This window comes from Podarcis erhardii, assembly GCF_964252035.2.
Source record: "Podarcis erhardii genome assembly, chromosome: 14".
NCBI classification, from domain to species: Eukaryota; Metazoa; Chordata; class Lepidosauria; order Squamata; family Lacertidae; genus Podarcis; species Podarcis erhardii.
Window position 1 is genome coordinate 19,132,529 of NC_138503.1, and position 26,989 is coordinate 19,159,517.

General features: G+C 44.3%; 1 protein-coding gene across 7 annotated transcripts in view; it reads right to left on the bottom strand.

Annotated features, from left to right (window-relative positions):
• ACAN (aggrecan) overlaps positions 1-26,989 on the bottom strand; it is an 83,660-nt gene that overhangs the window by 49,945 nt on the left and 6,726 nt on the right. For 2 of the 7 annotated variants that reach the window (XM_081838640.1, XM_081838637.1), the window contains exon 1: positions 1,225-1,640. The exons of 4 other annotated variants lie outside the window; for them this stretch is intronic. The gene's annotated coding sequence lies outside the window, so the exon portion shown is untranslated. Of the gene's footprint in view, positions 1-1,224; positions 1,641-26,989 lie in introns of those variants that run through there. One more of the 7 variants, XM_081838638.1, reaches the window with a different exon arrangement.

Genomic DNA, 26,989 nt, shown 5'->3' on the forward strand with positions numbered 1-26,989 from the left:
CAGAGCACTTCAGACACATTGCTGCAGTCCTATGACCCTGTGAAGTGAGTACAGATGTGGGTTATATTATAGTGCAGATGAGGACTGGCGGCTGACTGTATTTGTGCCTTACTTAAAGCTACATAGTAAGTTCACGGCAGAGACCCAAAATTCAAAAGAGAGGCTTCCCAAGTCGGAGTGCAAGACTCTTTCAATGCAAGCTGACACCTGCCTACTCAGAAGTAAGGCCTGCTGAGTTCGATAGGACTTGCTCCCAGGCAGTGCTTTTTTCTGGGGGTACGCATACCCCTAAACATTTTGTGAATCTAAGTTTGGCCTCATTGAGTGGCAGTATTTCAATATGAGTAGGAAAATGAGAGCACCCCTAAAAATTTTTTATAAAACAAAGCACAGCTCCCAGTACTGCCGGCTCAGCTACTGTGTTATGCTAGCTTCAACAAGACCTTTATCTCAACAGGAAGATTTCCTCAAGTAACTGAAGGAGTTTCCTTACACTATTAAAGCAATTAGTACTCTGAGGAGCTCTTGTTCTGCTATAAACAATGTCAAGGAGACAGGTTTTTAGCCCAGGGGGTTTCTCTTTCTACTATAATATTCATGACAGCCAACATCTCTCTCTCTCTCTTCCCCTCTGTCTCTGACAACACACACACACATTTTAAATACCCCAATGTCCACCAAAAGTTCTCTCACACAAGAGACCATGTTTCCTTATATAATATTAGTCTTGAGTGCAGCTGCTGAAAACTCAAGGATCTTCCCCCTCCTTTAAACATCTTCATGAATGTGCTATTCAGTTTAAAAAATGAATAAACAAATAAGAAAGAAAGCATGTATGGCCTGTTGCCTTAAAACCAGCTCGAGAAATTATTTCCCCATCAAGTGGATACAAGTGGTGCTTGCTGTTAAGGTAGAATTTGGGGGCAAGAGGTCCAAGGCCCTGCTCAGGAGAATGAGACCAGCAGGGCTGGTTTACCACATTTTGAAGTAAACAAACCAATACAATTTTCTGGAGGCGAACCATTCATAAGACCCATAAACCCAGGGTCTAAAACTACCTAACTGGTGGGTTTCTAAGGTGACCCAGCAAGGTGAATTAGCACAGTAAGGGTTAACCCAAACCCTATCTTCCTTATTTGCTTCCTTCCTCCTCCCGCTTCTGACTCCAGGTTTATCATGCCATTCCCCGAAACGTACAAAACCAAATGGCAGCTGGTTGGTTACCTGGAACTAGAAGTCAGCAGGTCTGAATCTCCATTAAGTCTCCAGGGCTAGCTGCTTCAGACTAGAGGTTAGCAGGGTCCTTCAAGAAAAGAGGGAGAGAGAAGGTAGGGTCCTGTCAAGGCAGCAAGCAGGCAGGGCAATCTGGATGCATGGTTCTATAGAAGCATCTGCCTTAGCTTTCCTAGGTTGCCGGAAAAAGGAATGTACGCAGATGTCAAAAGACAAAGCACAACATTCTGTGTTATTGAAGGCCATTATGGTGCTCAGCGGTAAGACGCGAGACCAAGCAGAGTTAACCGGTGCTGTGGGTGACATAGCTGGCAGCCAACACATCCCTCTAGGCTTGACGCAGGAGAGGAAATAAGCTTTTTGCTTCATCTGCTGAATCTGTGTGCATGTCATAATGATGCTCTCCCACCAACCAAGAAACAATATCATGGCACTGGAAGAAGGTAATGCTTGTCTCCTGTGGTAAAGGGCAGCTTTGTGATGGGGTGGTTTGGTGGGTAGATTCTGGAAAAGTAGCCCCTATGGCCTGGTCTTTATTCCCTCCCCATCTTCTACACAGCAGCTGCTCTTTAATACATAGACAAAAACAAACCCAGACACTCGAAATGTGATTGTGGCTTTTCACATATAATCGCTTATGCATCACCCAAATGGAGGAAGATTGTAATTTGGATTGTAGCACCAGGGTGTTCTGTTGTGTGTCGGCTCCTAAGAGGGCCCCGAGTGGCATGAAATTTACAGCTGCTAATGTGTATGTCTAGGTGCAAATTTAGAAATAATTTTCAGTAATTTACACAGAGATATAATCAGTCTCAGCTTGCAGTTTCAGATGCTGAGGCTTCTGATAGCAATATTGCAGGGTGGGGTGAGGGAAACAAATATTGTTTTTCTAATATATCTGTAGCCAGAAGAACAAGCACTCTCACAGTTCCATCACAGGACAAATTATCACAGAGTAAATGAACAGACTGCTTAGCAGGCAGGCAACAGCTTTCGGCAATGCGTGACAGGTTGCGTATTTGTAGCAGGAATAGATGGGTATTCCACACTCATCCTTGGTATGCGAAGAGGGGAGTAACAAGAAGGCAAAGTATCCCTATCCCATCATTGGTGGGTGTGCATTTGGAGCATTTTCATCCCTCAAAATGTTGCTGCAACTGATGACCATTTGTTTAACTGCGCCACCAGGCTTCCGCAGTAGTCTATTCCTCTGTTGATCTGATGCAGCAGATTGGCCCTGAGCATGAAGTTCAAGAAGCATTTTTGGAAAGCTTCTTTGGGATATGGAGAAGTTTAAAAGAATACAGGGCCAGGGATACGCACTGGTGGAGGAAGAGGAGTGCGGGGGGAGTGCACCGCTCCCAGCAGTGTGATCCCAGTGGGGTGCCATCGCGGCTGCTCCCCCACCTGCGCTGGGCGCTACGCCCCTGCAGGCAGCACACCACACCCCCGGGACATGCACTAGTCCTGTCCCCGCCTGCTCTCTGCCCCTTAGTGCCCGAGCATAAAGCTTCACCACTGGGGATATGATGAAGGCCATTCAAACAACAAGACTCCACAAGGACCTTGAATATGTCACAGGGCTTCTACTCTGTAGCTCACTATGCATGAGCTTTAATCCAGTACTGGGGAGATCATCTCTTCAAACTCTGGCATAAGGCCGATGTACAATGCTACCTTAGAATGAGCCAAGTTATAGATAAGCTGCTTGTCCAAGATTGTATAAAGATTTCTTCTATCCAAGAGCTTTGAAATAACTAAGATCCATTGGTGCAGTGGTGGTGGTGTCAAACAGTATCCTAGAGTTACCCAATCAGCAGGAACTGGGAGCTTTTTAGCCACTGTGTACTCCAAAGCAAACACTCTGGGACACTGAAAACACAAGATGCTTCAGTTTCAAGAGTATGATATGCAATGGGACTTCATGGAGAACACAACTAAAGTCACTCCAAAAGTCGTTATTAGAGCACTCCAAATCATTTCCACATGTATGTGCACGGAAAATATTAGATCTAGCTGAAAGGCGACACCTGGAGATCTGCATTGACCATTGCTAAATATCCCTAATTATTGTTGTTGTATAATTGTAAGTTTATTGTAAAATCTTAGAAGGTTGTATAATCTTAACAAGGTTGTGGCTGTGACTATCATGAAGGACCCTGCACTTCCGAATTTGCCACTGTGCCACTGCTGGCAACACCAGGGATTGAATCTGAAACCTTTATCATGGCAAAGTATGGAGAGCTTTTCACAAATAGATGATTGTATGAAACTAGTTTGTTCCAACTCAATGCAGGAACTGAGGAAGAAGAACAGGCAGCCTCACATGAATTGTCGATTTTGGAGGGGCTATTTACTGAGACCTTTTGCGAACACTGTAGTAGATACTGGCGGACACACTTTGGTGACTCCTGAGCTAAGCAGCCGTTTAAATGGGAAGTGTTCCATCCTTGGCAACCATCCTGCAAACAAAAAAAGCAGGGGAAGAGAAAGAAAGGAGAATCCGCAGAGATGGGCTGAACGCTGGCAAAGTGAGCCCGTATCCAAGTCCTCCTGCTTCTGAGTCTCGGCAGCACAATCACCCCAAGATACATGGGCAACGTCCAAATAGCGCCAAGAGAGAATCAGCTAAGAAAACAAACCCTTCTGCAGATGCCAAATGCAAAGGCTGCAGTTCGGGCGGAGAGCCAAATGGGTTTTTAAAGAGCTTTCTAATCAAGCAGTTTGCCTAGTTAGGACATGGCAGGTTTTAACACTCAGAGAGCTGGGATGGCACTGCAGTTGAAATTGAGACCTGGTATGTGGCTGGTTCAGGAGGAGGAGGAGGTGTCAGCAGCAGGAGAGGTGGCAGGGTTTAGTGAGCAGGAAGAGGCTGTGGCAGAGAGCAGTTCAGACTCGGAGGCTGAGGCAGAGGCAGAGTAGAGGCAGGGTGCTGAAGAATCCAGGGAGTCTCCCCCTCCTGCCGTGACCAGTTCCCCTCCCCCTGGTCCCCTAAAACTCACAGAGAAATGAAACAGGCAGAACAGAGGGGGGTTGTGCACAAACACAACCTCAGACTGTGTGGGGAAGACCCTGGAGAGGAAGAGTCCTAGGGCACTGGGAAAGCGGGGACTTTCAGTCCTCACAACTGCTTCCTTAGGGAAGACCTCCTAGAAAGAGTTGCTGAGACCACTAGGACTGAGCTATGGTAGTTTCCTTGAATAAAGAGCTAACTTCACTGGCCTTGGATGATTTATTGTTCTTGTCACTGTCCTATGCCTGACTCCAACCCTGACAATTTAAATATGTAGAAAAATTATGATCATTTAAATATACTAAACCAGAGCAGGGAAGGTGGCCGTGCCCAAGTGTTATGTATCCCTACCTGCTCAGTTTGCTGCTCATGCTGCTCAGGTGTGGCTAATGGGCAGCTTCAAGGTCCCATCTTGGGACTTAGCTAAACTTGTCCATTATATCGTTATAACTGCATTATAAACATGCAACACCAGATGGTGCTGTGGAGCAGTAATCCATCGTCCAATGGGATTTTCCATTAAGAGCTTTTATAGCATTATTTTCTATAGCGTTTTTTAAAATCTGTATAGATCCAGCCTTAGTCCAAGGAAAGATCCACACAATACATTTTAAAGCACATCTAACACATTTATGAAACATGCAACTTTCCCCAAAGAATCATGGGAACTATAGTTTGGGAATTTCAGGCCTGTGAGGGGGAACTGTAGTTCCCAGGATCCTTTGGGGGAAGTCATATATGTTGAATATATGGTGCGGTTCTGCGCTAAAACACATTTGAACTTCAGAAGGTGCTTTCAAATAGTGGGCTGTCCTCTATAAAGTAAGATTCAAGGTCACCCTATGCAACACATACTATGGGAGGGATTTATCCCCAATGGTGGCTCTCATGACTATTGCCTTAGTTGCTACTATGAGACTTAGCACAGTTCCCTAAAGTTATAAGGAGGAGACAGTTGGGCTTCCCCTTGAAATGAATGGCAAATGGCATCCAATGGGAAATGCAGACGTACCTTGGAAGTCAAATCTGTTCTGGATGTCTGTTCAACTTCCCCAAAGTTTGACTTCCAAGGCGCGGCTTCTGATTGGCTGCAGGAGCATCCTGCAGCCAATCGAAAACTATGGAAGCCACGCTGGGTGTTCAATTTCCGAAAATCATTTGAAAACTGGAACAATCACTTCCGGTTTTTGATCGTTCGGGAGCCGAAACGTTCAGGTTTACAGGCATTTGGCTTCCGAGGTTCCACTGTATTGAAACAAACTCCTTCCTAATCAGCAATGAGGAAAAAGGCATTTTAATTCCAAGGAATGACTTAACAGGATGAATGAAACGTTTAACCGTGGCCATGGCTGGAGTGCATTACTGGAGTCAACGAAGGGGTATAATTTCCTCCCCTTGTGCATTCCTAGTTTCTGACTGCAGAGCCTTTGTCCAGGGACCAAGAAAATCTGTTTGTGTGAACTGTTCCTTAAGAACTAAGCAGCATTGAAGAAAGGAACACTTTTTTTTTTTGTTTGCTCCTGAATTCAAGGGCGGGTGATCCTGTGGAAGGGACCCATTTGTTTTGGAGACTTCACTTAGGAACATAGGAAGATGTATTGTGCTGAGTCAAACCATTGGTCCACCTAGCTCTACAGTGAGTGGCAGCGGTTCTCCAGAATTTCAGGCAGGGGTCTCTTCCAGCCCTACCTGGGACCTTCTGCATGCAAAGCATATGCTCTACCACTGAGCTATGGCTCTTCCCACTTCATAGCTTTGGGCTGTGTGCCCCCCATCTCCACCATTTGCAAAGCATAGCTTATAGAGGGAGTGTGAACTTTTATTCTTATATCGCAACACATTTCCTCTCTTTTTCATCTTCAAAATCCCTTTTAAAACCCACAGCTTTTGTTCCCTGGAAGTAAGGTGCCCAAAGGGTACTTTTCCAGGTTGCCGCATCAGATATTCAGGTACGTTACCCCATTTGAGATGAAAACATCTAGGACTGGACTTCTCCAAGGTATTCTCTGGGTATCCCTGAGATCATTAATATATAACTCTAATTGGGGATGAGGAGAAATTCCATTCCATTCACATCTAAAGGCTAATCTACCTAAATCAAACTTCCTGAAATAATACACGAACCAAAAACACAACCATACTTTGAAATTTGCACTTTTCTGAATTTTGCAATGTAGTTCCCCAGCCAAGGAATGTGTACAGGAGTGCATATACTAAGGTTAAAGGTAAAGGGACCCCTGACCATTAGGTCCAGTCGTGGCCGACTCTGGGGTTGTGGCGCTCATCTCGCTTTAATGGCCGAGGGAGCCGGCGTACGGCCTCTGGGTCATGTGGCCAGCATGACTAAGCGGCTTCTGTCGAACCAGAGCAGTGCAAGGAAATGCCGTTTACCTTCCCGCTGGAGCAGTACCTATTTATCTACTTGCATTTCGTGCTTTCAAACTGCTAGGTTGGCAGGAGCAGGGACTGAGCAATGGGAGCCCACCCTGTCGCGGGGATTCAAACTGCCAACCTTCTGATCAGCAAGTCCTAGGCTCTGTGGTTTAACCCACAGTGTCACCCGCGTCCCATACTGAGGTTAAGTGCCCATAAAAATGGAAATGTTACTGAAAATAACATACAAAAATGCACCACATTAGGGAAAATTGCTTGCAAAAATACACACATTGCTTATTTATAAAAATATGTATATACTGCTACATCATAAAATACATATCCCGGTGGTTTACAACAATATAGAAATATTGGAGAAAATTGCACTAAAATGCTTTTAACGTTTCATGAGGGATTTTTTTTTAAAAAGTGAATTTGCAGACTGTTATGGAAATGTGGAGAACTGAATTTAAGACTGGAATCATGGGAAACCAAAACTGACAGATTCACCCATTCCTACCTCTAATTCAGTCCTGCACTTGGAGCATCAAGCCAAACACCAGGCCCTCCAAGGGCCCCTATTTTGCAGGGATGTCCCTGATTTAGAGAAGCCATCACAGTTTCTGATTTGATCCTGGAATGTCTCACTTTTCGTTAGGATGTGCCTATTTTCACTGGAGAAATGTTGGGGGGGGGGAGGGAGTTATCTGACCCCTGAGCTGTCTGAAGGCAATCCTGTATTGGGAAGATTTTTAATGTTTAATGTTTTATTAGGTTTTTATATATGTTGGAAGCTACCAAGAGTGGCTGGGGCAACCCAGTAAGATGTGTGGGATATAAATAGTAAAATTATCATTATGGAATGGGACGTCCCGATTTTCATCAGAGAAATGTTGGAGAGTATGAAATGCAACCTCCATTTATGTATTGTGGGCTGCAAAGTGACAATCTCTCCACCTTCCCCACCCCATTTTGCAGTATCAGGCCTCTAAGCCTGGTAGACTTGTGTTCAAAGCTTGAAAAGTCAAAAACCATGCAAGGCTGCTCTAACTAATGCATTCAAGCAACTGCGCTCAATCAAAATGGTGTCCTTTTCAGTCAGCTGATCCCATCAATAAATAGCTACCTTTGGTTAAGTCTGTTCCTCTCTTTTTTGGGGGGCAGAACTCCAAGTGCAAAACAAATCTGCAAAATAAATCTTCCCTAATTTCCCTCCCTATTATCTACAGTGGTTTATTTCAACAGAGCCAAATTGCTCAAGCACAGCGAAGACAAAAGGCTGAAGTGAGATAGTTTACAAGCGCTTGTTCTGGGTCAGGTATGAAGAGACCCATCTATCAGGTACAACAAAGACTTTAGGGAAAGCCTTTCATTGCTGGCCTGACAGTGATTGAATTGCAAAAGAAGAGAAGGGAGGAAGTTAAAGGAAAAGGAAAAGCACATCAGGAGCAACTGCTTTAAAGATTCCCTCAGTGTAGCTGGTACATTCAGTAAACTCACTTACAGCCTGATCTTATTTCATTTCATTTTAGCTTTTGTGTCCTGTTTTTACTTCCCAGAGGAAGCCCAGAAGGGCTAGCAACAACAAATAAGAAGTTAATAATAGCAAAATGACAATCCAGACAATGTGAAAAAGGAACAATAAAAAGTCTGCAATAGCTTATTGATAACATTTCAGTTCAATGCCAACTTTTAAGCAGAAATGAATTTTTTTAAAAAAATAATAATTCCCAGCAGTGCAGGCATTTCAATGATCTCTCACACATTTAGCCATCAGATTACCCAGAAAGAGGTTTAAACTACCACATCATTCTTCTATGCATCTGCTGTAAGTACCCTCCAGATGTTGATGGACTATAACTCCCATCAGCAATGACTGCTGGTTATGCTGGCTGCAGCTGATGGAATTGGAGTTCAGCAACATCTGGAGGGCCAAAGTTTCCCCAGCCATGTGCTTCTGACTACTAAGGTAATGTAACGTATTCATAAACTCAAGGCTCCTCCTTTGACAGCCACATTCACACCCTACATTTAAAGTGTTATGATAGTTATGGCTTTCACCAAATAATAACATTTACAGCGTGGTTTAAGAATCCATCTTTCCCAGGAAACTCCAAAACATTACAAAGTGAATCTTGTTTTATTGTGATCCAGCTAGAGCAATCCAACTGGACTGGATGAGTGTAGACAAATGTGACACGGTGAAAAACTTTTTTTTTTTAATGTAAACAAAAGAAAAGCGACCCATGCACATGTGACTGAACCTCATTGACGCCACCCTAGAAGTTTTTCCATGAAAAAAGAAAAAAAGCTCAATAAAAATAAATAAATACATAAACAAAAGACCTACCCACGTGATGCTGACACAAACTCCTACACTAATAATAGGCAATAGAACAAAATATCAGTAACCCCATCTCTCTTTCCCCCCAACTGCAAGATGTCTGTGACAAAAGTGTCTCTCACCAAATGCAAACGAACTGTGAAAAAGACTATGAATTGAAAGTGGAGACAATAGATGTACCTTTCCCTGTGGAGCTGTTTGTTTTGTAGCACAATTTTAAAAAACAACAAAAAAACTAATTTTAAAAAGGAAAAATAAAAATTCCAGTAGAACTCATCTAACTGTCTTTCCTTCTCCCCCTTTTTAAAGTTGAATGAGCACTCCTTTAGTGGAGTGGAATTGTAGCAAAGTGTACAACTTGCAAACGAAGAAGTGCTGTGGGTGTCAGCACAAAATGGCTGCCATGGGCAACCAAAAAGGAGGTACTGGTGAGTACCACCACAAAAAGCATGAGGTAAAGCCAATGATGTGTTGGTCACCTCAGATGACAGGGCTGACCCAAGTCATTTTGCTGCCTGATGTAAAGATGGTGCCTGCATCCCAATTCCACAGAAGTCAGCTGGATGGGCTGCTGAATCTTAACTACAACACTGGCAATATGACAGCATCCTCCAGCACACCTGAGGACAGCAAGCTTTCTTAAGAGCCTCTGAGGAGGCTGAACGGTGTGCACAGGTCCATTTTGTTCATTTATTGCATTTATACTCCTCCTTCTCCAATTTGCTCCAGATGATGTGCGTGGCTTTCTCCCTACTCATTTCATCTCCGGAACAACCTGTGAGGTAAGTTAGGCTGAGAGGCAGTGAATGGCCCAAGGTCACCCAGTGAGCTTCATGGCCAAATGGGGGATTTGAACCCTGGTTTTCCAGGTCCTTGTCCAACACTCTAACTACTATACCACATTGGCTCTCAGTTTCTCGTTTTTCAAATATTAATTCAGTTATTTGCATTTCTATATCAGTTTGCATTGTTTTGTTGTTGTTGTAGTAGTAGTAGTAGTACAAGAAGAACAACAACAACAACAAGAAGAAGAAGCAGCAGCAGCCTTCATGGAATTTTAGTGTTATCTCCTCATCTATACGGTTTCATAAACAATATTGCTTGATTTACACATTCCTACAAAGCAATCTTCCCTAATGTGATGTAATGTAATTCCACTGGAGAATGGAATTACAAAATTTGCAGAAATGCAAATCTTTTTTTTAAAACCCCTCCAGTGTGTTTTGGTTCACATATTCTTTCAGAAATTGTGAATTAAGAAGGTTTGCCTTCGAATGTGAAATGAATCAATCTTCTCCACCTCCTCCACACAGGATTGTCCTCCAAAACAGGGGAATGGTTGTTGGTGTTGCAGCTCATGAGGAACAGCCAGGGGGTGGGTCTACCACTCCTGCCTCCCCCAGCCCCCAGCATCTACTGCCTGAGGTGAGTGATTCACTATACACTATTATTCACAATAATTAATGACATATTGATAATAATTAATTAATGATTTGACATATTAGTCACTGACTATGAGAAGTCTCTAAGCAATAACTCCAAAACAGTCCCAGGAGAAAACTTTAGCAGCAATGCTATTGCATCAAATAGTCCATCAGCCAACTAGTTATAATCCTTCAGATGTGCAGGAGAAAATACAGGTTTTAACCTGCCACTTGAGAGATGTTAATGTTGGCACCAGGCAGTCATCACTGGGGAGAGCATTCTGCAGTCAGGGACCCACAAGCGAAAAGGTTCTTTCCTTGGTCACCAGCCTTTAGACCTCCCTCACAGGTTTCTCAACTGCTTTTAAATTTAGGCTAAGGGCTGCATGAAATAAGGCTGAAGACAGTGCCGGATTTACGTATAAGCTAAACAAGCTATAGCTTAGGGCCCCACTCTCTTGGGGGCCCCAAAAAAATTTAAAGGAAAAAAACCTACCTGGCTGTACATTTCCAAAATATAAGATAAAAAACAAATAAATGAAAACCTACATACAGCTCCAGCGCATTAGGGACATAGAGCTGCAATGTCATATGGGCAAAATGGATAAACACGCCACAATTAGAGACTTTGGGAGAGGGTTCTCACCCGCAAACTATCTGGCTGATTTACAAATACCTAAGTATAGACACTCCTTTACCCTGGCCAGATTTAACGTTCTGCCCTCTACCCTGCTGTTAGGCAGATATGAGGGCAAACCATATGAGTCACGTGTTTGCCCATGTGGCTCATCAGAAGTGGAAACAAGTTTGCATGTATTGCTGCACTGTAGTTATTACGAGGATCTACGCCTGACCTTTATTGCCCCAGTTCTACAAAAGCTTAAAAATGAACCAGAACTCCAATGTATGAGAGCCTTGGTAGAAGATAAGGTTCCTGAAATCACGATCAATGTTGCTAAATTCTGTGTAGCCGCTATCAGGCGCAGAAAACAAGAGCTTTCCAATGTCAACATGCAGGCGAAGGCAAATACTTAATTTTATTCATGCTGTCTAATTTTAAATTGTTGTTATGGCCTAATCTGTATTGAATTTGTCCTTTGTTTTTTCCGGTGTTATGTTTCGCTGACTAGCTGTACGAGTTAATCTGGTCTGTGACCGTTTAATAAAATTTGAAGATAAAAAACAAATAAAAGAAAACCTACATACAGCAACAGAGAATTGTGTTGTGTAGGCTCCTATTTGTTAGTGCAAATGGCTTTAGATACCTATTAGGTCCATAAATTACCATATAGCATATATTCAACACAAAAAACAGCGACAATTTGTTGTTGACAAAGGACAGCTGGACATATAAAGGGCCCCATTACCTTCAGTAGCTTAGGGCCTCATCAAACCTAAACTCGGCCCTGGCTGAAGACCACAGTTTGCCCACCTCTGAATTTCATCAGGTACTAAGCTTTGTGAATGAGTCACCATAGATACATACAGGGATTCAAGGGAGACCTTTGGCAAAGGATCTTCTTGTGTGCAGATGGCACACACACACACACACACACACACACACACACACACACAGAGTGGTACCTCGGGTTACATACGCTTCAGGTTACAGACTCCGCTAACCCAGAAATAGTGCTTCAGGTTAAGAACTTTGCTTCAGGATGAGAACAGAAATCGTGCTCTGGCGGCCAGTGGCGTAGCGTGGGGGGTGCAGGGGGGGCCGGCCGCACCGGGCGCAACATCTGGGGGTTAGGGTTAGGGGTAGGGTTAGGGGGCGCAAATCCACGGGTTAGGGGGCGCAAATTACTTGCCTTGCCCCGGGTGCTGACAACCCATGCTACGCCACTGCTGGCGGCGCAGCAGCAGCAGGAGGCCCCATTAGTTAAAGTGGTGCTTCAGGTTAAGAACAGTTTCAGGTTAAGTACGGACCTCCAGAACGAATTAAGTACTTAACCCGAGGTACCACTGTACATACATACGTTTCACAGTGCAGCAGTGGTGGGACCACACTGGAAATTTCCTGGAAAGGCACTATGTCAAGGACATTGTGGGATATTAAAATTGAGGCTTGCAGACAGTAAGGCCAGTGGGACCTTTCTGGGATCTGGGGTCTTGGCAACTGCCCACAGATGCTGAATATATTGATGCCAGTCCTGATTGTAGAAATGGAATGTCTCAATGCTCTCTTCAGATGGCAGGTCTCACCTCCTGCCTCAAAATCTTCATCAGTTTTCACAGCTCAGGAGGACAGAAGCAGGACTGGACCATGAAAATTTTGGCTGGTAAACTGACTTGCTCAATTATAATATCCATGCAGATTTCACATCTTGAAAAGATGTGTTCAGATTTTGGGGGGAAATAAGTCTTCTCCAGATGTTTGGGCGAATGCACGTGGGTTTAAAGAGGGTAGGCAAATGCGTATACATACAGATACCCCCCCCAATACCCCACTGAGCTCCAGCTAGACTTCAAACTTTCCCACACTGAGAGGGAAAATGTGAAAGCAGATTCTAAGGTGCTTAGAATCCTTGTTGTGACCAGGAGCACTGATACAGTACGGTTTCTGATCATGGGGGATATTCTAAGCACTTTCAGCTATGAACACCCTTCAAATTTTCCTTCAAACCTTCCTTCTCAATGTGGGACTGTTTGACGTGGAGATGGAACAGGTGGGGGCATTGGGAGTGTGTCCCAGCCTCCTCCCCACTTTTAGCATTCCTGAACAGGGCTCTAACCCTCAGCTTCTGTAGCTGAAGTGCCCAAGTTTTAGCAAAAGTGAAATAAAATCAAACAAGGAGAGAACCTTCCAAAACAAAAGGTAATCTTGACATTTTTAGTGTGCTGTTAATTTCCCATGTCCATATCGTATCAGTAGTTGTGCCAGTATAATCATCCCAAGGTAACAATTTAGGATGAGCTAACAAACTTTATCCCACTACCTCTGGCCTAATAATTCTTTACCTGCTTCTGGTGTAATACTATTTTCTTGTACGGCCTTTGTGATGAATGAGTTGCTTGATTATCTTAAAATTTCTCCCAAATGCAATCCTTCCTGCCCATACAAATCTTCTAAAGAGGATTGGTTAACTAGCCTTTTTCTCCCCACCGCATGGAACTCGGGGAACTGTAGTTCTGCAAGAGGGGCAATGAGCTGTACTGGCTGAGGCAGATGGAATTTCATTGATTCATTCATACCTTCAGCATAGATGAGCTTATGGTGGGTCACAACATACAACCATACAATCAGTGGTAGAGCTTCTACTTTGCATGCAGAAGGTCCAAGGTTCAACCCCTGACATCTCTGGGCTGGTAGAGACCTCTGTTTACAGCCCTGGAGAGCACGGACTCATCTCATTTGGCCTGGGGCTTCTCATCAGGGATGCCCCAAGGACTGATGCTGGTGTGATAGGAAGCCACAGCATAGACTCATCCCATTTGGTCTGGGGCCTCTCATTAAAAGCATCCCAAGATGCTGGCGTGAGAAGAAGCCATAGCATGGACCTTTGGGGCCAGTGCTTCTCATCAGTGTTGTTCCAAGATATTTTGGTGCCTGAGGGGAAGGACAAGATGGTACCTTCACCAGTCCAGAAGCCAGGTGGCCTGGTGGCTGAAACTTATGGCCACATTGGCATCTTCCACAGTATAACTCAGTGATATGTTTATTCATTTATTTATTTAAGGACTTCTCACACCACTTTTCATTATATGTCTAAAGGTTTGTGTACACACACACACACACACACACACACCAGAGGCTGTCGCCCCTGCTCACATTGCTCACCCCTCTCACAGCTCTTTCAAGCCCCCAATATCCTTGCAGCTCCTCTGTTCCCGTCTAGCCCTACATTACTCAAACCTCCTCTGTTGTTGAAATCCACTGTTTTAAAACCCGCCTTCTCTTTGGCCCCCCTGCCCTGCCCTGACTTCACAAAAAAACTGGATTTTGATGAGGCCCCAGAAGTCCTCCCCTAGGGGCCGCATGATGATAACCAGAGCCGTCTTTCCCATACAGCTTAGTGGTGCGTTGCACCAGGGCACCGGCCTCTCAGGGGTGCCCCAGCGAGTGGGGGAGCTGCGCGGCTTTGCCGGCAGCCTCCCCTTTCCCTGCATGCCCGCCAGCTGCGCCCCGCCAACCATATGGCTGGCAGGCATGCAGCTTGCCTCCCAAGCCTCCATGGGGATTGCTCTCCCACAGCGGCATGGGGGAGAGTTGCGCACCTCCTCATGGCTGGCAGTGTGAAGCTTCGCCCCCCCCCCATTCGTGGTAATCTGGGAGCGCTGAGCAGATATTTGCACCCCGGCGCCGCATCTGCTAAAGACGGCCCTGATGATAACCTTCTATTTTTATAGGACAATATGAATGAAACCAGACTGAAACTATCTTCATAAGCTTCACTACTTCAGAAAAGCAAGATGGCGGTGGCTGTGTGAACTATATCATGTGCACAAAGGCTGATTAGCTTGGCAACACTTATTTCAGTTTTTTCAAAAATAGTTATTTTCCAGTCAGCATGTTCCTGAGTAAAGAGCAGAATGAGTCACATTTGCATTTTAAACAAGACCACACGCCAGATGAATGGAACAGGTTTAAATGGCCACACCTCAAGTTAAAAGCCAATGTTCGGTCTCTCATTAGTTTCCTGCCACACAAACATCTTGTCTGTGGCAGGCAAGCAGGCCTTTCTGACTCACAAATAGTTCTCTGTTTGCCTTCCTTGCACTGGCACCAGCTAGGATGGATAGAAAATGCCCTGCCCTTGGAGGCTCTCTATGCCTCCTTTGTCACCAAAATCCCACACCTCTTCAAATAGCTCATCTACCAGACACCCTCCTCCAAAGTCCTTAAGGCAACTTTAGGTCTGCCATGCATGTTGAGATGTGTCAAGTCTCACAAGACAGGCCTATCAAACTCACAACCTCCCTGAGACACAGATCATGTTGCCTTGACCCACTACAAGTCCGCCTCTAAACGGCGCACATCATACTTTAAAGCACATTTCCTCAGCACTAAAAGAATCATGGGAACTGTAGTTTGTTAAGAGTGCTGGGATATGCAGCTCTGTGGTGGATAAATTACAGTCCCCAACATTTTTATTTTTATTTTATTTTTAAAGGGAAGATGATGCCAGAGATCTTCAGTTTCCAGAGTTTTTAGGGAATAGAGATTGATTGATGAACCACTCTGAAAACTAGCTCTGTGAGAGGAAGTGTGGTCTCCTAACAACTCTCAGCACCTTTAACAAACAACAGTTCCCATGATTCTTTGGGGGAAGCTATGACTTTAAAATGGCATGATACTGCTTTAAATGTATTGTGCAGTTGGGGTCCAAGCTTGCTCTGTGAGAGCTTTACTATTTCATCATTAATTTTTTGCAAGAAAGTCAAATACATTTGAGTAATGCTAATAAAAATTATCCAATCCTTCATTCCCCTCCTTGCAGTGGCATAGCATGGGGGGGGGGCACAGGGGCGGTTGCCTCTGGCGCAACATTGTTAGGGGCACAAAATTTCAACACCTGGTGCTGCCTCAGTATCTGGTGCTGCACTTCCATCGTGCTTCTGTGAACCAGGAAGTGACCTTTTCAGACAACAAAATGACTCTTTTTATCTCTGTGCCTGTTTTCCTCCCTCCCACTCCCTGCCCTCCCCACAGCCCCGGGCGTGGCAACCCACGCTACACCACTGCCTCCTTGCAGATATCTTTGAATTCCTTTCCATTGATTTATTTTTTATTTAAATATTTATAAACCATACTTTCATATAAAAATATCACAAGGAGGTACACAGCAAAAACACTAAAAACCTCAAGTAATTCAGTACAAGCTGGTTGGCAAAGAATCTCAGGTCTGAAAGGCTTCTCTGACTAATGCAGTGTTTAGAAGACATCTAATAACAAGCAGGGATGACTCCTGCGGATGGAAGAACATGTGCGTGAAATGCAGATCTATGATGTATGAGCATATGACAAACTCTCTCCTGCTCATTGGCCTCTCCTACGGATCCAGCCGGGTTTCCATTCTGATGTACCATTCCCTCTCCCCTTATGGATTTTTCTATATAGTGAGTTCTAAACAGCTGGGAAGGAAAATATAGGCTGTGTACACATAGCATTTTATTCTAGAATCCACGGAGACTGAGTGCTTGTCCTCGCACAATCTAGATCTATTGCATATTTTTTTGTCCCTAAAATGTGCTTCTTGTGAAACTGGTTTCATTCTGAATAGTAAAGCTCACTGCAGATTGATTCTACATTACGCTGAAGTATGTCCATTTGAAAACAGGTGTAAGCTGAGCTGGCAATGGGGTGTATGAATGCACACCTAGACTCAATCTAGGCTGAAAACAGCATGTTGAGGATGAGCGTGAACAATTCCAGATTAAGAGAAAACTTAACGTTTTTGTGCTATAAACATGTTAGCATCTAACACAGCCACACAGGACCGAAAAATATAATATTCTGGAATTTAAGTCCAGTTCTCCTTTCTCCAACTGCTTAGACAGCTATTGGATAAAGATTGAGGAAGGAGGGGGTTCTTACCCCCCCTTCGTCAGGACCTATAGCCACAAGCAAGGTGCCAGGAACACTGGAAAACACAATTTCCCTTGTTCTCCTGACAGACACGAGGGTTACTGCCATATTTTGGCATTGCAAAATAAGAGAGAAGCTTGAATATATCCCTTGCTGAGTCTTGGGGTGGATCAAATAAGAGTTGCTGATTCTTGAAATCAAAAGTTCCAGTATGTGGGTAGAAATAGGGGTGGAGCCCAGGTTGAATTGGGTCCTGGGGGGTGGAGCCCACCGCACAAATTGTTCCTTTGGCTTCGGTCCAAAGCTAAATAAACAGTGGGTGGGTTGAGCCCCGCCACCCTTCAATCTGTGGTCTGTTGACAACAACCCTACATTGCACAGAGATTTAAAGTAAAGTATACATGTGTGTGGGGGGGGGGGTTGAATTGTGTTAGAAGCCATCTCAATCCTACTCTGAATTCCCTGTACCCCCTTTGAACCTGAACCTGAAAGGGATGTGATCATTTTATGCTGAGAAAACACTTTGCACGCACAAACATATGTATTGTGTGTGTGTGTGTGTGTGTGTGTGTGTGTGTACATATATATATATGTATATATATATATATTCAAAGAGAGAGAGAGGTGGATAGTTCCCATTATAAAATAAAAAGGCCCATCTATTCCTGAACCCAACAAAAAAGCTTCTATACATCTCACACTGTAAGCCCATTGAGAGGGAAAGGCAGAGGCAGCCACTCACACCCACTCCCCCTTGTACACACAGATGGATGGAAGACCGAAGAACTTCAGGCTCGTACACACACAGGGCGATCTGTTCTGCTCTCGCACAAGGAGGCAGTGAGTTCTTAAAAAGCAAACTGTGCAGTTTCCGTTGTTACATGGTGCTCAAGTTAATTTAATATATAACAACTCTCTCATTCCACCTTCTCTCTCTCTCTCTCTCTCTCTCTCTCTCTCTCTCTCTCTCTCTCTCCCCTTAACCCCTGCTCCGGCCCCAACTCTTGCTCTTTTTAAAGGACCTTGAATGTTCAGAGCTGCTCTGCAGAGGCTGAAAGCTGGCACCGTATGTGGTCCAGGCCTTGCAATGAACACAGCTTTTGTTGCTGCTTGCTGAGAAGCTGGCCGCGAAGGGTACACACACACAGTGACCGGTTTGTCTGGTGCACGGGAGCTGAGTGGTGGAAGGACTGGAGGGAGGAGGAGGGAGAGGGAGGCGACTGATTTTGGGGACGGTGGCACCTTGCGGTGGCCAGGCACCTTTCTGCAATGCAACAAGGGGAAGGCGAAGGGAACGGGCAGGTTAGAGCACCAGGACAGAAAAGATGTCTCATTCATAGCCTATGAAAGCTCCTGTTGATTTTTGAAACGGTATGGAGGCGCTTGAGAAGCTGACGGTGGCTGCATACAAATGTGCCTCTTCTCAGAAATCTAGGTGGGACTGTGCCAATAATAAAACACACACAAACCATTGCACCAAGGAAACCTACATTGTATGGCTCACATGAAATGGGCAAATAATAGAGGCCGGGATAAATGCAAATGTTTTGCTCGGGTTTGCCCAGTGGTATTTGGGTTCCCCCAGGATTTGAAATAATAATAATAATAATAATAATAATAATAATAATAATAATAATAATAATTATTTATACCCCACCCATCTTGCTGGGTTTCCCCAGCCACTCTGGGCGGCTTCCAACAAAACACTAAAATACAGTAACCTATTAAACATTAAAAGCTTCCCTAAACAGAGCTGCCTTTAGATGTCTTCTAAAAGTTTGGTAGTTATTTTTGTCTTTGACATCTGGTAGGAGGGCGTTCTACAGCGGGTGCCACTACCGAGAAGGCCCTCTGCCTGGTTCCCTGTAACTTGGCTTCTCCCAGCGAGGGAACTGCCAGAAGGACCTCAGCGCTGGACCTCAGTGTCCGGGCAGAACGATGGAGGTGGAGACGCTCCTTCAGGTATACTGGACTGAGGCTGGGAGATCACAGGGGCATGAAAAAAAATGGGGGAGGAGAGGAATGGGATATAGGAACAGACAGTAGAGGCAGTTGCATGAGAGCAAATGGGTCACTGGCTCACCTGTCTCATCCTCTCCTTAGCCAGCCAGCCTGCACCTGCCTGCTTTCTTACTTACAACCAGTCCTCCTTCTTCATTTCAGCGTTGCCCCTTGTAGAACTGTCAAAGACCCTTGGGGTCCCTTCCAATGCTACAATTCTATGATTCTAGAGTAAGTTGGTTCTGCCTGTCATTGCCTCTGGCTCTACCTACTGGGGCTCTCAGCCTTCTGCCCCAGCCCCGACTGAGAAGCAGAGAAACCTAGAGTGGTAGTAACCATGTCACTCTTTGTTGTGGTTTTTCTCCCACTGTTTTGACCAGCCCTCCCCAACTTGGTATCTTCTCCAAAGCAGGATGGACAATTGTCAGGGATGGTGGGTAGCTGAGCCATTCAAAACAATTGGAGAATGTCAGATTGAGGAATGGGGGCAGGGACGGGTGTTTTGATTTACACCACTGGAAAGTCTCATGTACATTGATGGCTCTGCCTCTGAATTCGGCACATCAAGGTAGCAGGTCTAAAGGAACTTTCTTCATGCATTTGGGTGAACTAGCTTAGAATTTTCTCCACAGTCTGGGTCCTGATTGCAGCAGGGTATTCTTAGTTGGGCCAGCTGAATGTGCCAAGAAGAATATCGCTTTCAGGCTGCCCCACTAAATGCAGGAAGGTTGTGGCAGGACTGGCCCACACATGAGGCAAGGTGACATCACTGCCTCAGATGGCAGGGTCCATGGGGCAGCAGATACCATTGTTGATCTCCCCTAACACCTAGTTCCTAATGTAGAGATCTTCCCTGACCCCTTTCTTTCCTGGTGGGAAGGGGGCACCATTATAGGATTCCCCCTCAAGTTCCAAAATATATTGGGGCAGCCCTGGTCAGTGGGAACAGGGATGTTGGAGTGGGGCTGGCACACACTCCCACAATACCTTGTTTACACTTTGTTGCATGCATTCCCTGAATGCCTAAATAGAGCTATATATGCTTCTTTTTCCAGTTAATTTTCTAGCAAGCCATTGCTCCTGTTTTGGACATATATATATATTTTTATTGATTTCACAGGTTTTACAAATTTACTTATATTTCAATACATGTTTTTCCAAAAAATGTTGACTTCCCACCCTCACTTCCATGCTGTTTTTATTCCCACCTTATACCTACTGCTTTATATAACATACTTTGATCTAATCGCTGCTCCTGTTTTGGCTGTTTTGTGATGTCTGGTTAGCCTTGTGAATATGAGTTTCTTGCGTTTCAGCAGCAAACTATCTGCTTTGCATGCAAACAGTCCCAGGTTCAATCCCTAGCATCTCTGGTTAGGGTTAGGAAAGAACCCTCCCTGAAACTTGGAGAGCCACTGTCAATCACTGGACAATACTCAGCTAGGTAGACTAATGGCCTGGCTCAGTATGAGGCAGCTTCCTGTAAGTTACTTTTCTTCAGAGCAGCTGTGGGGAACCTCTGATCTACATGCCTACTTAGACCATATTGGCTAAGCCAGGTCTACCTGCCCTATACCTGATGCCAGGTGTGGGACAGGAAAAGGGCTGAAAGAGGGTTTGCAGACACCACTGATGAACAGCACCTGCCAATACCTGTGTAAGGCCCCATACACAGTGTGTGTCAAGCCCCTCCAATAAGGCTGGAAGGATCTGTTAGTTTCTAATTTTTCCGATGTTAAATTCAGTTTTCTACACTTTCACATCAATTGGCAGATTTCGTTTTTTTTTTTTTAAAAAAAAAACCTCCTGAAGATCCACCAGCAATTTGGTGTGAATTTCTCCCAAAAAACCACATTCCTATAGAGGCAGTAGAAGACAGGAGTGCCTGGCGTGCTCTGGTCCATGGGGTCACGAAGAGTCGGACACGACTAAACAACAACAATATGCTTTTTTGACTAATGTACACATTTTTTTGCAATGCAATCTCCCCCAATGCATTTTTGTATTTCCTTTCCACCCTTATCTTCATTTTTATGCACACTTTCCCCTAATATAAGCATGTTTTTGGTAAACATTGGTTGGGTGGAGAACTGCATCGCAAAATTCAGGTTGGTGCGCATTTTGAAGGATTGTTGTGTTTCGTTTCACATGGTGTGGATTTGACAAAGTTGACTTTAAATGTGTACTGAACCTAATTTTTTCCTCCTTCCCTACCCACCAATCAGGTGATCATCAGGGCTTCTAAAGTGCTGTGCCCAGGGCTTCCTAATAACCTATGATCACCTGGTCTGTGGGACTTGCAAAGTGCAATGTTGCGTCTTTGTCCATCTGGTTTGATTTAAAACCACATGGACAGAAAATGGCAACCTATTTTCAACTTGGCCCACAGTGAGTGGGGGAAGATAAATTTTTGACCGGCTGGCCAGACCTAGCTCTGCACCTCTGCTCTAGAGTTTAAATGCTTGAGTGTTGACTCTAGTATCCATGCTTGTGTGTGTGTGCGCGCGCGTGCACGCGCATGCACACTAGAGCACCATGTTATGGGCATCTTGTTATTTCACACACTGAAGCTTGTGAGGTATGTTCTGAACGGCCAACATTATTCAAATATATGTTTCCTTAACGCCCTATTGGCCTTGAAATAAGTGGGAGAGGCTATTGAGGAGTAAACCAAAAAGCATAGAGCAGGTGGAGAGAACCTTCAGCAATGTATAATGAGGCAGCCAATCTTGGTGTGAGTGAAAATGATACAAATAACAGAAGGTTATTGATCTTAGCACTCTCGTGCTGAGTTCTAAGATCAAAGACCTACTGGGTTGTATCTAATGTACTGTTAAGTGACTTTGACTTGTTCTTTTGGCAAAATGCTTTGGTGCCAACAGAACATTAGTTGCACAAGAGAACGCATAAGCAGTTTGCTTATAGCTCTGTTGTGCAATAGATTATGTTACACCACAAGTGTCTGCTAGCACAACTGTTGCATTGGATTCCTCTGTTGCGCAGCATCAAAACTCATTCATCTGCTAGCTCAAGAGCCTTTGCGCTAGCAGACAGAGACCACTGGGCACCGCCCCTTATTTCCAAAGTTAATACTTTGTGCTTAGATTGAAGGTAATGGTTCTTCACAGCTGATGTCATCTGAGATCAGGTGACTGACAGTAGGGTGTAATGGTAAAGGGACTCCTGACCATTAGGTCCAGTCATGGCCGACTCTGCGGTTGCGGTGCTCATCTCGCTTTATTGGCCGAGGGAGCCAGCGTACAGCTTCCAGGTCATGTGGCCAGCATGACTAAGCTGCTTCTGGCAAACCAGACCAGAGCAGCACACGGAAACGCCGTTTACCTTTCCGCTGGAGCGGTACCTATTTATCTACTTGTACTTTGACTTGCTTTCAAACTGCTAGGTTGGCAGGAGCAGGGACCGAGCAACGGGAGCTCACCCTGTCATGGGGATTCGAACCGCCGACCTTCTGATCAGCAAGTCCTAAGCTCTGTGGTTTAACCCACAGCGCCACCTGCGTCCTGACAGGAGGGTGTAGTTTGCCCCAAATAGCCTTGCAGGCAAAGGCCTTGTGGGTCTAATTAGGGTCAAGGGTCGGAGGCTCCCCACTGATGCTGTAAGGGACACAAGAAGTAAAAGGAAGGAAGGAAGAGGTGGTGGTGGCTACAAAGGGTCTAGAGATTAGAAGAAGCATTACAGGAATAAAAATGTCAAAACAATGTACTGTCTAAGGTAGCAGTGGGAAACCTCTGGTCCTCCAGATGTTGTTGAACTACAGCTCCCATCAGCACCAAGAAGCATGACCAAGGGCGGACCTTTGGCCCTCCAGATGTTGCTTAACAACAAATCCTATCATCCCTGGCCACTGGCCACGCTTGTTGGGGCTGATGGGAGGTGTAGTTCAGCGACATCTAGAAGGCCAAAAGTTCCCTTCATGTGGCCTTAGGAGATGTCATTGTTAGAGAAGCCTCAAAGAGACACTACAACTTGGTGACAAAGCTGGAATTCAGGAACACTGTGTCCTCATGGCTCAACTGAGGTCATGCTGCTCTAGAATCTAATGACTATATCCTATATGACTATATACTGAGTATAAGTTATCGATGGGCTCGTTGACATTTTATAAAATCACTGCCAAACTGGACAAGAAAAATGATGCTTTCAGAAGGGCAACACTCTCACAGTGTCTGGGAGATCGACTACAACTGACTTCCCCCACCTCCAATTGCCAAATCTAGAGCTGCCTCAGTAAGTAGTTCACTACACAGATGTTGTGGTTGAAATATTTAAATTTGGACACCTAATACAAGCTCTGGGCGAATCTATATATGCCTATGATAACTAGCTAAATCATGGTAGCAGAGAGAATTGGAAGCTTATATGATTTAGGAATCAGGTGCTGGGGAAATGCATCCACAAAACATTACATTATAAATTTCTGCAGCAGGATGAACAGCCACCAGAGAAGGCAATTACTATGGCCAGGTTGTATGAAAGGGTTCAAGAATAAAGTTGCCTAATGGCTGCTATGTGTGGTGACTGCAGATATGTCCATTAATTGATTAATTGTGTCACTCAGCAATGTAGCAATCACAAGGAATGCTGCACCCCAGGATACAAATCAGACAAGCTCTGATAATCTTGGCTGCCACTCGGGATGGGAGAGAAATTAAATGTGGTTTGCATTTAAAGTCATAACCGCATACAAAAATGTATTTATTAAGAGAATGCTGTAGAATTTCAAGAGGATTTTTTTTAAAAAAAGAAATTGCTGAAGAAATGTGGAGAACTGAATTTTAAAAATGAGAAAGAGAGAGAACCAAACTGGACATTTGTAGTTTGTTGTTTTAAATATTGCATAAAATTGTTTTTTTAATACTAATGTTGTGTTTTAGTTGTTGTAACCCATCCTGGGACCTTAGGGTGAAGGGTGGGTAATAATATATATAATAATGATAATGTTAATGATAACTGAACCACTCCTGAGAGCAGTGTGGCACAACAAATGCTACTTGTTGATATTGCAAATAATAAAGTGGACATTGAACTTGGATTTCTCACAAAAAAAGCCAGAGGTGCAGACTAACTGCAATCATGGGCCAACTGAGGACATTTTTCCGTCTGAGGCAAAAGACAATATGCCTTCTTTACCACCAGCACAGGCACTTCCTTTTAACATGGGACAGCATCCTTCACTGCACCTAAGGGCAGTAAGGCTAGCTTAGGGACACACAGGACAGATCACTTGGCTACACAGCTGCCTGCTTTATGACTCTCAGCATCTGCCACCTGAGGCATCTGTGCCACACTCTGCTTCATGGTAGGGCTGGCCCTGGACAAACTTGTATGAGCTGCCTTGGCAACTGAAAACGAGGAGGAAGAGGGCCTGGTTTATGAATTACAAAGGGAAAGGAAGTGTGGAAGTTAACGGGAAGCAGTCAGAGATGGTGATTGATACTGGGAGTGAAAGGAATTTTGTTAGTGCCAAACTTTACCACACTCTGTTTGCAAACACACAATTAAGGCTGTTGCCCACAAATAACAACAACAAAAACCACTTATGCTCAGCTCCATCCATTCATGTTTATGGGTTACTGGGAAGCACAGTTCTCATAGAAAAATACTGTTGTATGTTGGTCATGGGGAACATCTACTTGCCTAGAAGACTGCTTTTGTTGTACAGTGGTACCTTGGGTTACATACGCTTCAGGTTACATACGCTTCAGGTTACAGACTCCACTCACCCAGAAATAGTACCTCGGGTTAAGAACTTTGCTTCCGGATGAGAACAGAAATCGTGCTCCAGCGGCGCACAGCAGCAGCAGGAGGTCCCATTAGCTAAAGTGGTGCTTCAGGTTAAGAACAGTTTCAGGTTAAGAACGGACCTCCAGAATGAATTAAGTACTTAACCCGAGGTACCACTGTACTTATTTTTCAGAAGGGAGAGTCAGTGAATCAGATCACAAATGGAGTCTTTAGTTCTTAAAGACTCCAAAACCTAAGAATCTGAAATTTCTGTGGTCCTTCCTGGCAATTTCTGACTCTCTCTCCCCCCCTCCAATTATGCAGGTATCTCAGAACCACTTTCTGGACTAAAATGGGCTTTTCTTAAACTGTTCTACAGTGACAGTGCCACCTTTTCAGCACCTGAAAATTGCAATAACCTAGGACCATTGTCTTGTCTATTATAACCTTCATGTACCAAACACTGAGGGACAGTGCTGTTGGACTAAGAGTCATTTTGCTACAGACTTAACCAGCTGAATCTTGTAAACCTGTAGTAAATGCCAGCTGCTCCCCTTTCTACTCCAGAGAAGCGGTGTTCACAGAATGACAATAAAACACGGTGGCATGTATGGTTCATAAAACATTGCAATGCTTGCTTCTGAGGGACGTCGTTTTGTGTTGTTGACTGATCACAAAGTACTCATACACCTGCTTCAACCAACTAAAAACAATGTCTTACCATCTTGCATTCAGCATCTCACTGGGAGATGACAACACTATGCTTGTATTATCAAACACAGCTTTAGGAAGCCCAACACAGTTGATTTTATTATTACATCTTACACTCTCTGAAATGGGGTGAAACTCCTTGTTAAGATTGTCAACATGTGTATTTTGTGGTTCAAGGCACTATCTCTTGGAAGAAAAGATATCAGTAGGATGTATTTCTCGCTACGCTGAAAAATATTATTCAGTCTGGCAACTGATCACACAGACAGTGCCCACCTAGTTGCACCCTTTCAAGCATGTAAACTGCTTGGAGGATTTTGTTGTTGTTGGTGTATACATCTTATTAAATAACCAATTTTGCCTCTGGCAAAATTTCCGTCCATGAGGATGTTCTGTCAAGAGGTGAGCGGGTTGTTATGCCTGCTGCGGTTGCTATACCTGAATCTAAGATATGCAATTGATTGAAGGTGGCACATGATAAGATGTATCATGGGGTTCTATGGACCAAACAACTTCTTTGTGCAAAGTTTTATTGGCCAAATATAGGTTCTGATGTGGAACGCTATATCAGGAATGTGCTGATTATGGATGGACCCAACATGATGATCAACCAACAGGACCTCTTCAGTTAGCACACCATCCTTGGACCAAGCTAGGCACTGATGCTGTGGGACATGTACTCCAAACCTTGTGCTCAAGTCATTGATGATTAGGGTTGTGTACCGGATTTGGCCAAAGCCCAAATCTTGAACTGAATCAGGCTCAAATGGGGGGCTCCAGGCTTTTCCTGAGTTGGGTAGAATCAGCCTCAAATCACCCCACATTGGACTACCCAGAATGATCTGGGGCTGTCAAGGGGCTGAATGTCAGGCAGGAATGAGAGGCAGGCAGCTCCAGCATGTTCCACCACAGGGAATGGGCTGGGGAAGCAGACTCCAGCAGGACTGAATCTTCCACTCACTTGCTGGTGAGCAAAGGATTCAATCCTGCAGGATGCAGGAGCTCATTCACAAGCATGTTCCCTGCAAGGAAGGAGGTACAGCATCTCCTTCCCCCTCTCAAAACCCCAATCGAACATTTGCCCCATGCCTCAAATTGATTTGGGACTGGATCTGGGTTGGGTGTTCCTTCGCTGTTTGAAGAAAACCCTGCAAGCAGCTCACTATGAAGGACAGAACTGGAAAATAGAATTATTAAAGATCTTTATGGCCTATTGACCTACTTCATGCAGAGTTTCAGAGGAGACATTTCCCAGATTGCATTTTTCTTGTCAGATTCATACCAAACTAGGGTCAGGGTGAAATTTGATTAAGTTTTCATTTGAAGGCAAACCTACCTAATCGGCACTTTCTAAAGCAACACACAAACCGAAGCACAGTCATCCTTCTCCATATTTTTGCAATGCAGTTCTCCAGCCAAGTGAAGCGTGCATGTAAATGCATATATTAGTAAAAAAATAACATACAAAAATTTATCATGCTGGGGAAACTGCTTTGCAAAATTGCAAAGAAAAAAAATGTATGTATTAGGAGAAATCTGCACAAAATTGCTGATCAATTTCATGTGAGGCCTTTCAAAAATCAATCAATCAATCAATCAATCAATCAATCAATCAC